The sequence below is a fragment of the Anarhichas minor genome, unplaced genomic scaffold (assembly GCF_050575085.1).
Source record: "Anarhichas minor isolate MPS153535 unplaced genomic scaffold, ASM5057508v1 ptg000096l, whole genome shotgun sequence".
Taxonomy (NCBI): Eukaryota; Metazoa; Chordata; class Actinopteri; order Perciformes; family Anarhichadidae; genus Anarhichas; species Anarhichas minor.
This window is the reverse complement of record NW_027466542.1, coordinates 1,143,316-1,155,887: the sequence shown is the minus strand read 5'-3', so window position 1 is coordinate 1,155,887 and position 12,572 is coordinate 1,143,316. Positions and strand designations below refer to the sequence as shown.

The window sequence follows — 12,572 nt, the reverse complement described above, 5'->3', positions numbered from 1 at the left end:
CTTTGGCTTCGCTGGTATAAATGATAAGATGTTGTTGAGCACGCAGCTTTAAATGTTCACTATCACATCGAAGCAGATCGTAGAGGCGGGGCACTTGAGTTTCATTCTTCTATTCTCTTTTAGAAACGCTGCTTGACTTTCGTTTCCCTGGAATCGAAGCCTACAGCCATCTGATGAATCTAAAACATGACTCATCAATTTACCACATTGTTATGGATGCACCTTCACATCGAATAGAAATATCAACCTGTACATCAACCTTTGAACACATATGTTTCGTGACCTGTCTTCGCCTTCACTTTCGTTTCCTGGGATTGAAAACCTACAGTCACATCTGATCAAACTGAAACATAACTCATCAACTTTGGTCACTCAATTTTCTCTTATGAATTTCTCTTGAGAACATGTAGAGTTAGAGTTTTTACTTCTTCTTACAGAACACGAGTGAAAGATTCAAACCCAAGACACCACATTATTATGGCTGCACCTCAGTGACGTGCGGTGAGGTTCGTGGCTCATTTACAAATATGCACCCAATAGAGTAGCTTAAATCACCATTCAATTGGCAGCTTGCACATTGACTACTGGTTGTTTTTCATATTTCATATCAGCATTTTTTACACACACATAGGTACGGTACATAACATATTTGATTCCACCGGGAGCGTGTGCGACGCGATCCGGCTGCGCATAGGGTTTTATTTTGAAAAATTACCGGATACTCTATCCTTTTTCGATGTCTGACTTCCTGTCTGGGGCGATCTGCTCTGTGTAGCTTGACGCGACTTCAGCGCTTGTCCGTGAAAAACAGAGGCCAAATCCCAATGTCCCCCCTAAACCCTCAAACCCTGAACCCTCAAGGACTTACTGACGTCACCTGGTAAGTGGGTGAGTGTGAGAGGCTGTGAGGGCTTGAGATGGTGTAAATAGGAACGGGACAGCACTTTGCTGCAACATATCACGTTACCATGAAAATGACAATAAATATGATGTATAATTGTGTGTATTTATTTTATACGTTGTACTCCCTGATTTGAACGTCTTCAGTCTCTTTCCTCACTTGATGAGAGGTAACTTCATATAATCTATTTACTCGTTTTTGTCAAAACAGCTTCAATGACAAAATCAAATATTTGATCAATAAATAAATAAATATCTTCTGATTTCATGTTTATTTTTTGTTCCATCTTTAACCATTAATGTTTCTGAGTACATTTATTATGACAGGCTGAAGGTTGTTTACCTTTTTATTAAGTCTCCATGCGTCCACTGGTTACCCCGTGTTTAACGTCACATTGCAATGATTTGTGGGTAATTCCCTTAGGCTAAATCAGCATACCATGCTGATTTATGGAAAGGGTTCATAAAGGGCTCAAAATGTCTGCGAGAGAGCCCTCAAACATTTGACGATGTGACAGTGGGACAGCCCTAAACCCTCACGGACTTCGCGGGAGCGCGCCTCAAAGTCCGTGAGTCCTTAAGGGGGGACATTGGGATTTGGCCAGACCCTCGCAATGTCTGTTTGAGAAAGCAAAAGGCACGCGCTCAACCCAGTTTGTGAGGGATTGCACAATCTGAGATGAGGCACAGCTCGTCGCTGCCTCACCTCGCGTGTCTCCTCTCTGTTTGAACAGGACATGCGCAAATTCAGCGATTTGGATTATAAAAATGCTTGAAATGATTGGAATCATACCGAAATTACATTTATAACACAGATCAGTAGAGAAATATTAATATTTATTTTATTTTATAATTATTTGTTTTTTTTCATGATGACCCGCATGTCTCAGTGCACCTTCACATTGTGTGATAATATCAACGTGTTGTGAAACCTTTGAACGCATCTGTATGTCCTGTGACCTGTCTTCGTCTTCACTTTCATCTGATCAAACTGAAACATAACTCATCAACTTTGGTCACTCAATTTTCTCTTAAGAGTTATGAGTTACTGTTTTGTAATCACAAGAAAATAACTCATACTTATGACAAAAGATCTCGTGAATACGAGATCCGGATTTCATAATTATGAGAAAAGTTAAGGTAGCCTAGTTCGGTAAAGTCGGAGAGATATTCAGATCCGGACTTCTCAGATCAGTAACTCAGAAGCGAAACGTTGTTAAAACACAAACAAAAGAGCACAAGAGTGCGCAGGGACCGTCTACAAGGTGCAATGCTTAAAAAAAGAACTGACATATCACAAAAATATTCAATAACTTCATTATTATGCTGTGGAGTGTGACCAAAATCACTTCACACATCAATGGACTCCTCATGGTTAAACTAAAGAAGGTAAACCTTATTACATTGGTCATAAACAGGTGCATACATGAAATGTGTCCTCTGCATTTAAACCCACCATATGGCTTCAGGAGCTGCTGTAAAGCAGACCAAGGAGGAACTTGGGGTCTAGTATTTCACTAATGGACAGCAAGACATACAATTAGTAGTAGCCGAGGATCAAACCACCAACCTCGAGTTAAAAGGAAAATGCTCTCTTGCATCTTGTTATTGTGTATAACCAGGAGAAGACCATTGATATATGAAGTGAGTTTGGTCACACTACAATGCATGACAAATTAAGTTATTGAATATTTTTGCACTATGTCTATGTCCTTGTGCACTCACTCTCACAGCCGGCTGCACATAGCAACCGATATTATTTGTCCAGCTCAGATGACGGCTCGTTTTGATGAAAATGAGGATGTAGATCGTTGTCTACCTCAGAACAAGTTGCAAAGTGGCATCGTTTGTGTTTTAACGTTTCGCTCACGAGTTATTGATCTGGAAAGTCTGAATCTGTGATTCTGACCTTTACCGAACTAGGCTATCTTATCTTATCTTATTTAATTATTACGAGTTCTTATCTTGGAATTACAAAATAGTAACTCATAATGACGAGATAAGGTGTGTATATATTGTCTTCTTTGGATGCAAACTTTTTTTAAATTTAATTTAATTTAATTTAATTTAGAAAGGTTATTTTCTTCATCTTGAAGAACTTGATCCTATTCTGAGTGAAAGATTCAATCCCAAGATATCACATTGTTATGGCTGCACCTTCAAATCGAATGATAATATCAACGTGTTGTGAAACCTTTGAACGCATCTTATGTCTTGTGACCTGTCTTCGCCTTCACTTTTGTTTCCCGGGATTGAAAACCTACAGCCACATCTGATCAAACTGAAACATGTAATGGTAATTGTTTACGTAGTATATATTTCTACTCAGTATATTGTATTCATGCAACTAACTGTGTTGTATGAGAATGTTCCAGCGCCAAGGCCTTTGGGCCGCTTGTTTTGGTTGCTGGCCGTTTGTTTTTCCTTGTTGTTCCTATCAGTCTGAGACCAAATGTCTGTAACATTGGCCATCGGCCCCCACCTTTGCTCATTCTGTATAAAGAAAGCTTGTTCACTTTTTTCTTGGTTCTTCCTCACTGAGACTGTACGCTTTCTGTTGTGATGATTGAACCTTCTCTGCGCAGAGAATAAATACTTAAAAGACAACATGGTTTTTGGTATTATGTATTTCAGCATTAAAAGACTCACGCAAAGCGGGTATAGGAATATTTTCCACTACAATTGGCGTCACAAACAGCATCCCTTGTAAGATCGTCAGGAGCCAACAGGGATCGGTGAACTGGCCCTTCTGCCTCGACTTACCTCCAGACAAAATTAAGAGAGAGAGGCCCGATTCCTGTCCTGATCGTATAACTACAAATTCTCATTTGGTGAGTCGCTGAATTTTTTTAAATTAATCGTATTAGTGAAATTGATCCAGGAAGACCATATTGTGAGACTGAAAAGCAAATATGTCTGTTGTTGTTCATATTGGTTTTTTTATTTTCTTTTGTGGGTTTATTGTGGATGTTGGTTAAACTCGTATCCTAGCGTTTTTCTGGGCATCACGATTGGGTTACTGGAATGAGGGGTCAGTGTTTGGCGTTGCATGTTGACGTGAGTGTTTGACAGTGTAGACGTTAAAAGCTGAAGTCCTTTGACCTAAGAGATGTTAGAGTCCTGTAAGGGTAAATGTTATCTAGAGAAGGAGGACTGGTACAAGGATGAGTGTTTAGCGTTGCATGTTGCAGACCTTGGAGAGAGGTAGACGTAAGCATTGGATTCCTTGGAATCCAAAAGAATAGACATTTCACAAAAATATTCAATAACTTCATTATTATGCTACTGCGGTCAAGTCAGCAGAAACTCAGATCTCTGTGGTCAACTCAGCAGACACTTCAATTTTAGTGCACCTATAAGCTAAAATTCATGGTAAATACATTCAAACGGCACAGATCGGGACCAAGCGATGGACTTTGAAAGTTAGCGGAAAGATTAATGTGAGACGACATCCGGTTTCTTCAGACGAACATCCGGTTTTCAGAATATGATGCCAACAAAGTATACTGCATAATGGGAATTAGATTAAATGAATTATATCCACATTAAGTATAAGACATGCTACCTGCATCTTGTGAGTTAAAGGGAAAATGCACCTAAATTGTGCGTAAAGTGTCTTTATTCTTTGATTTGAGGGTTGCTGGAAATTAATAATACCTGACTGACATTCAATTAAGATATTTTACCAAGCAAAAACTCTGAACTGAATTTGTACCTTCAAATGGCACATTTACAAAATGGGTAATATCACAATATTTGAGGTGCTACAAAAATATTTTTCTCAATAATTCCATACAATGACTGATGTTTATGTAATCAAGGCATCGTTGACTCCACCCATACAGAAAATCAGACATTTGTACTGTACGAATTAAGAGATATTTCACAGTAAATATCATATATTTGTACAGAGGAAATATCTAATAACTGAATATATGAAGTGTTATAAAAAGTATTTTATCAATAATTCCAAACAATGACTGATAAATATGTGTTCAACACATCTCTGACTCTACCCATACTGAAAATCAGAAATGTTTACTGTACCAAGTAGGAGATATTTCAAATCAAATGTCTTAATTTTGTACAGAGAAACAGGTACATTTCTGTATATTTGAGGTGCTATAAAAACTATTTTCTCAATAATTCCAAACAATGACTGATGCATATGTGTTCAAGACATCGTTGACTCCTCCCATAGTGAAAATGAAACATTTTTACTGTACAAATTAAAAGATCTTTCAGAGTATAAGTCCTATATTTGAATGTTCAAAAAGCTAATTTCAGAATATTTGAGGTGATATAGAAATACTTTTCTCAATAATTCCACACAATGACTAATGCATATAAGTTGAGGAAATCTCTGACTACACATATACAGAAAATTAAACATTTTTACTGTAGTAATTAAGAGATTTTCTAAAGTAAATGTCCACGTAAATTATGAGATAGAAAGTCATAATGATGAGATAGAAAGTCGAAATGATGAGACAGAAAGTCATAATTATGAGATAGAAAGTCGAAATGATGAGATAGAAAGTCGAAATGATGAGATAGAAAGTAATAATTATGAGATAGAAAGTCGAAATGATGAGATAGAAAGTCAAAATGATGAGACAGAAAGTCATAATGATGAGATAGAAAGTCGAAATGATGAGACAGAAAGTCATAATGATGAGATAGAAAGTCGAAATGATGAGACAGAAAGTCATAATTATGAGATAGAAAGTCATAATGATGAGATAGAAAGTCGAAATGATGAGATAGAAAGTCGAAATGATGAGACAGAAAGTCATAATGATGAGATAGAAAGTCGAAATGATGAGATAGAAAGTCATAATGATGAGATAGAAAGTCGAAATGATGAGATAGAAAGTCGAAATGATGAGATAGAAAGTCGAAATGATGAGATAGAAAGTCATAATGATGAGATAGAAAGTCATAATGATGAGATAGAAAGTCGAAATGATGAGATAGAAAGTCGAAATGATGAGATAGAAAGTCGAAATGATGAGATAGAAAGTCATAATGATGAGATAGAAAGTCGAAATGATGAGATAGAAAGTCATAATGATGAGATAGAAAGTCAAAAATGATGAGATAGAAAGTTATAATGATGAGATAGAAAGTCGAAATGATGAGACAGAAAGTCATGATGAGATAGAAAGTCATAATGACGAGATAGAAAGTCGAAATGATGAGATAGAAAGTCGAAATGATGAGATAGAAAGTCATAATGATGAGATAGAAAGTCGAAATGATGAGATAGAAAGTCATAATGATGAGATAGAAAGTCAAAAATGATGAGATAGAAAGTTATAATGATGAGATAGAAAGTCGAAATGATGAGACAGAAAGTCATAATGATGAGATAGAAAGTCGAAATGATGAGACAGAAAGTCATAATGATGAGATAGAAAGTCAAAATGATGAGATAGAAAGTCATAATGACGAGATAGAAAGTCGAAATGATGAGATAGAAAGTTGAAATGATGAGACAGAAAGTCATAATGATGAGATAGAAAGTTGAAATGATGAGATAGAAAGTCATAATGATGAGATAGAAAGTTGAAATGATGAGATAGAAAGTCATAATTATGAGATAGAAAGTCAAAATGATGAGATAGAAAGTCATAATTATGAGATAGAAAGTCGAAATGATGAGATAGAAAGTCATAATGATGAGATAGAAAGTCAAAATGATGAGATAGAAAGTCATAATTATGAGATAGAAAGTCGAAATGATGAGATAGAAAGTCATAATTATGAGATAGAAAGTCATAATTATGAGATAGAAAGTCTAAATGATAAGACAGAAAGTCATAATGATGAGATAGAAAGTCTAAATGATGAGACAGAAAGTCATAATGATGAGATAGAAAGTCGAAATGATGAGACAGAAAGTCATAATTATGAGATAGAAAGTCGAAATGATGAGATAGAAAGTCATAATTATGAGATAGAAAGTCTAAATTATAAGATACTTAAACACAACAGTCATAGAAGCAGCTCTTCCGTTACCATATTTGACATATAAATGTATTGGGAGTACATTGAAGACTACTTCAAACGTGGCTTTACAACAGATGAAATACTTCACATGGATTGTACTAAGTAAACACACCCTTGAGAGGATTTTCGGTAAGAAGTAACTCTGGCGTAGAAAGAATAAAACCAGGTGGCTGAGGTGACAACCTTCATTGAACAACAACAGGAAACATCTGGTCAGTGTCATGGTTACAGATGGATGCATGGATGCAAAATATAGGGATATTTTTAGTCTAACTTTTCATCTTTTTTTGCTGCCTTAAATGGGCTTCCATATAAAAGGCCTATGATTGTTGCCTTAAAATTAAAGTCTATGCTGCTTTACGGTGTACAGTGACCATAAACTACATCTCCCACAATGTATGTCGATTTTGTGACCGGCTAAATGACGGCATCCTGCCGCTAGACAGCATTCTTTTTGCATTTAATGAAAGATGGGAAAGCGAATACATGTTTGTGCTTCATGGAGAAAAACCAGTATGTCTTCTGTGTTATGAGGCAGTGTCAGTGATGAATGAATCCAATTTACGTCGGCATTTTGACACCAAACACGAAGCCAAGTATGCTAAATTTAGCCTCCAAGAAAAACATAAAATAGTTATAATAAGTTATTATAAGAAACAAGAAGCATTATATGCTTACATATATTTTTACATTTATATAACTGCATGTACAATATGTTTACTCTTGAATAAACAATAATCAAATGCAGAGACCGTTATTTAACAATATGTTAGGGAGTAGTAACATTTATACAGTCTTACAGTTACAACCGGCCCTTTGAGGGAAACCATAATGCTGATGTGGCCCAGGGTGAAAATTAGTTTGACACCCCTGCTCTAGGGGATGGTTTGGAGGAAGAAAAAGAAGAAAGAGAAGAAGATAGTCCCCTAAATGTAAGATTCAGCACACACCACGTCTGTGATACTGTTTATTGTCCAAGAGGGGGCGCTGTTACTTTTGGTTTCTGTCTTGTGACTCAGCCCTGCCACTGCATCAGTACAAGATCAGTGAGAGAGAATGAAAGAAGCTTTTGGCATCCTCTGGTGTCAGCATTTCATCGCACAACAATCCTCTCTCGTCTTTATTTAGAAACCAGTTGAGACTCTGAGAATGGAGGCAGCATCTCATCCATTGAAATTAAATAAGAAAAATGAGCCAGAAGTGCTCTGACGAATGGCAATAAGCTCGAGTGCCATTGAAATTTGTGGACGGTTCATTTGTTGCCCTTTGGTTTTCTCGCAGCAGCTGATCGCTATTGTCTGATTCATCCGCTGCAAAATGGAGCAGATAATGCTAAATGGACTGTACTTGCATAGTCTTTCCGACCACTCAAAGCACTTTCACACTACATGTCATCATTCACCCATTCACACACTGATGGCACCTGCCCATAACATTCACACAACACTCATACACCGTAGGCACAACTACGGGAGCAATTTGGGGTTAAGTGTCTTGCCCACATGGACTACTAGCGGAGCCGGGGATCGAACCTCTGATTGAAGGACGACTCTGCTCTCCACTGAGCCACAGTCGCCACATAGGCTCTCTCAGTCTTTAAGTGCTGACGCGGCAGTATACTGAAGCTGCTAGTGATGCCAGCTGGGTGCCAGAAAGAGGCTAAAGAGGGTCGTCTTGATACCCAGACACTGGCCCTCTTTCCTCTTCCGTCATCCCTCCTGCCAACTGTCATATCTCTCATCTCATAGTCCATCACTTCTTCCTCGTCCATCTACTCTCGCAGCTTTAAATGTTCACAATCACATCGAAGCGTATCGTAGAGGCGGGGCACTTGAGTTTCATTTCTTCTATTCTCTTTTAGAAACGCTGCTTGACTTCCGTTTCCAGGAATTGAAGCCTACAGCCATCTGATGAATCTAAAACATGACTCATCAAATGTTGCGATTATATTGTCTCATGAGAAAATGTAGAGTTAGAAACAGTTTTTTACTTCTTCTTACAGAACATGATGCCACACTGGGGGACATATTCACATCCAAGATATCACATTGTTATGGCTGCACCTTCACATCGAATGCTAATATCAACATGTTGTGAAACCTTTGAACGCATCTGTATGTCCTGTGACCTGTCTTCGTCTTCACTTTCATCTGATCAAACTGAAACATAACTCATCAACTTTGGTCACTCAATTTTCTCTTAAGAGTTATGAGTTACTGTTTTGTAATTACAAGAAAATAACTCATACTTATGACAAAAGATCTCGTGAATACGAGATCCGGATTTTATAATTATGAGAAAAGTTAAGGTAGCCTAGTTCGGTAAAGTCGGAAATATATTCAGATTCGGACTTCTCAGATCAGTAACTCAGAAGCGAAACGTTGTTAAAACACAAACAAAAGAGCACAAGAGTGCGCAGGGACCGTCTACAACAATGCTTAAAAAAAGAATAGACATATGACAAAAATATTCAATAACTTCATTAGTATGCTGTGGAGTGTGACCAAAAACACTTCACTCATCAATGGACTCCTCATGGTTAAACTAAAAAAGGTAAACCTTATTAAAATGGTCATATACATACAGGTGCATACATGAAATTTGAAGAGTGAAATTTTGCTTTTTATGTTATTACTAATGTTAATAAGTATTGTAATACAGACCTGTGATGTTAACAGAAACATGTGCACCCGTTTCACCCAAATAGTTTAAGAAGCATTTATTTTAATAAATTAATAAATTGATAATATAATGAACCATTACATACATATAATTCAGTGTTTGCGCCCATTGGCAGTTTATTCAATCAGTTGTGGAAAAGTGGCAGAAATATGACTTTGTAACAGTTATATATTTTGTTCATTATTTAGAATATTTGTTTATTTATTTAATTTAGCTCTCCTTAAATTGATCGCTGGAGCAAAGACGTTTGAAAACGCGCAACTTTTACTTTGAAGGCGAGCTGTCTCTGTTTACAGCTCTGGACTTCCTGTACTCAATTGTCATTATTAAAGTTAGATAATGGAAGAAGCTGATGTTTTGGTGCTGAATTGCATTGCACGTATTCATTCAATGTGACAATAACACAGACAAACCGTTTACCACGTTTAGGCAGCATCGGCTATCGAACAACGAACTCACACGTAGCAGAAAACATTTACATTAACACAAGTAGACCAATGAGATATTAGGTAACACCCCTAAACTGACATTGTTCATTATACAACGTGACAATGGAAAATGAATTATACTTTTTGCACGGACCATATATATATATATATATATATATATATATATATATATATATATATATATATATATATATATATATATATATATTAATCAATACATAGCTGTACTTTTTTTTGTGCTAATTAGCATACGAGCGTCATTTGCTAATATGGTTAATGTTAGCTTTTAGCTAGCTCAAAGCCAAGTAGGCTACAGCCTCCCAGAGTAGTTAGCGTGGCTGTAGACTAGGTTGTTGTAAGTGTTGTTCAAATGTGAGTCTCTTTTTTACTTTTTTAAACAATTTGTGATTATAATTTTTTAAGTGTGAAATCTGAGTTTCGGTGCATAAAATATTGCCGGCCTCACAGAGCAGCTAGCATGGCCGTGGGTTAGCATAGCTAAATGTTGTTTAACGAACATCAATAATCCTAATCCGGCAATAGAATATATATTATTCTGAAATGGGCCATTCTATAAAATGTGTACTTTTTCTTTTGGTATTGTGAGTATATTTTGATGCCAATACTTTTGTGCTTTTACTTGTAACTGTATTTCTACACCGGTGTTGCTAACGTTACTTTTGCTGATCTGAGTAACGTTACTTCTTACATTTGTGTTTCAGCAGTTGAGACATGAATCGTCTTTCTAGTTTCAGATATCTGGAGCTGTTGAGGAGGAGACTCACTGTTTCATCACTTTACCCTCGAGGGGATGGTTTGGAGGAAGAAAAAGAAGAAAGAGAAGAAGATAGTCCCCTAAATGTAAGATTCAGCACACACCACGTCTGTGATACTGTTTATTGTCCAAGAGGGGGCGCTGTTCCTTTTGGTTTCTGTCTTGTGACTCAGCCCTGCCACTGCATCAGTACAAGATCAGTGAGAGAGAATGAAAGAAGCTTTTGGTATCCTCTGGTGTCAGCATTTCAGCGCACAACAATCCTCTCTCGTCTTTATTTAGAAACCAGTGGAGACTCTGAGAATGGAGGCAGCATCTCGAATGAATTAAGCATGAATTAAGAAAAATGAGCCAGAAGTGCTCTGACGAATGGCAATAAGCTCGAGTGCCATTGAAATTTGTGGACGGTTCATTTGTTGCCCTTTGGTTTTCTCGCAGCAGCTGATCGCTATTGTCTGATTCATCCGCTGCAAAATGGAGCAGATAATGCTAAATGGACTGTACTTGCATAGTCTTTCCGACCACTCAAAGCACTTTCACACTACATGTCATCATTCACCCATTCACACACTGATGGCACCTGCCCATAACATTCACACAACACTCATACACACAACTACGGGAGCAATTTGGGGTTAAGTGTCTTGCCCACATGGACTACTAGCGGAGCCGGGGATCGAACCTCTGATTGAAGGACGACTCTGCTCTCCACTGAGCCACAGTCGCCACATAGGCTCTCTCAGTCTTTAAGTGCTGACGCAGCAGTATACTGAAGCTGCTAGTGATGCCAGCTGGGTGCCAGAAAGAGGCTAAAGAGGGTCGTCTTGATACCCAGACACTGGCCCTCTTTCCTCTTCCATCATCCCTCCTGCCAACTGTCATATCTCTCATCTCATAGTCCATCACTTATTCCTCGTCCATCTACTCTCTTTAACACCAATGTATTTTCCTCCCTCCTTGTCCTCTCTTCTTGCATCATGCATGCCCGACTTCCTCCCCATTTGTGGATTTGAGTGTGAGATACTTGATGATCCAGGCTTCCCTTTTTATCTACAAGTGTGCTGCGCTTGTTGGGTCAGAGTCGATGCCTTCAGTTTGCATTTTTGCTGTAAAAAATACCAATGTCCCAGTTCTGTCCACATGTGTGTGTTTCTGCACATGCGGGAGAAACTCAAAGCTAGAGGGGAGGTAAAGAGAATGATTACAGAGAACGTTGTAATATCATTGTTTTATTTTCTGTTATATTTGCATGATTATATTTGTTAATCTGGTTTATAGCCAGCAATTTTTCCACTATTGAATTACCTGTCTTTAAAAAAAGTTTGTATTAATTGACAAAACAATGTAAGCAAGTCATTTCTTCTTCTTTAGTTTATAAAGTTTTAACAAAAAACAATTATTTTTTGGGGTTTCTATATGAACATATAGTTTGTTTTTTTGTGCTTTTCTTTCAAACATCTAATCACTTAGTAGATTAAATCACATCAGCACCGTTTTCAAGCAGGATTTTAATTGAGATTATTTAGAATCAGAATCAGCTTGATTGGCCATGTATGCGTATGCACACATGGAATTTGACTCCGGTTTCCACTTTGGTCTCAAGTACACAAGTTTAGAAATAAACTAAAATATTAAAGAAAAATATAAAAAATAAGACAAGGACAACCAAAAAAGTAGAACAGATGTAAGTATAAACATTTAAAGACAACAATATAAATATATATATATATATCCAAAAGTATATATATATGAAC

General features: G+C 37.1%; 1 long non-coding RNA gene across 3 annotated transcripts in view; it reads left to right on the top strand.

Annotated features, from left to right (window-relative positions):
* Nucleotides 1–6,200: 6,200 nt before the first annotated feature.
* Nucleotides 6,201–12,572, top strand: part of LOC142939300 (uncharacterized) — a 75,099-nt gene continuing 68,727 nt past the window's right edge. The window contains exons 1-2 of one of the 3 annotated variants that reach the window (XR_012949947.1): nucleotides 6,201–7,844; nucleotides 10,793–10,904. This is a non-coding gene — a long non-coding RNA (uncharacterized LOC142939300). The remainder of the gene's footprint in view (nucleotides 7,845–10,792; nucleotides 10,905–12,572) is intronic. The other 2 variants (XR_012949948.1, XR_012949949.1) reach the window with 2 other exon arrangements.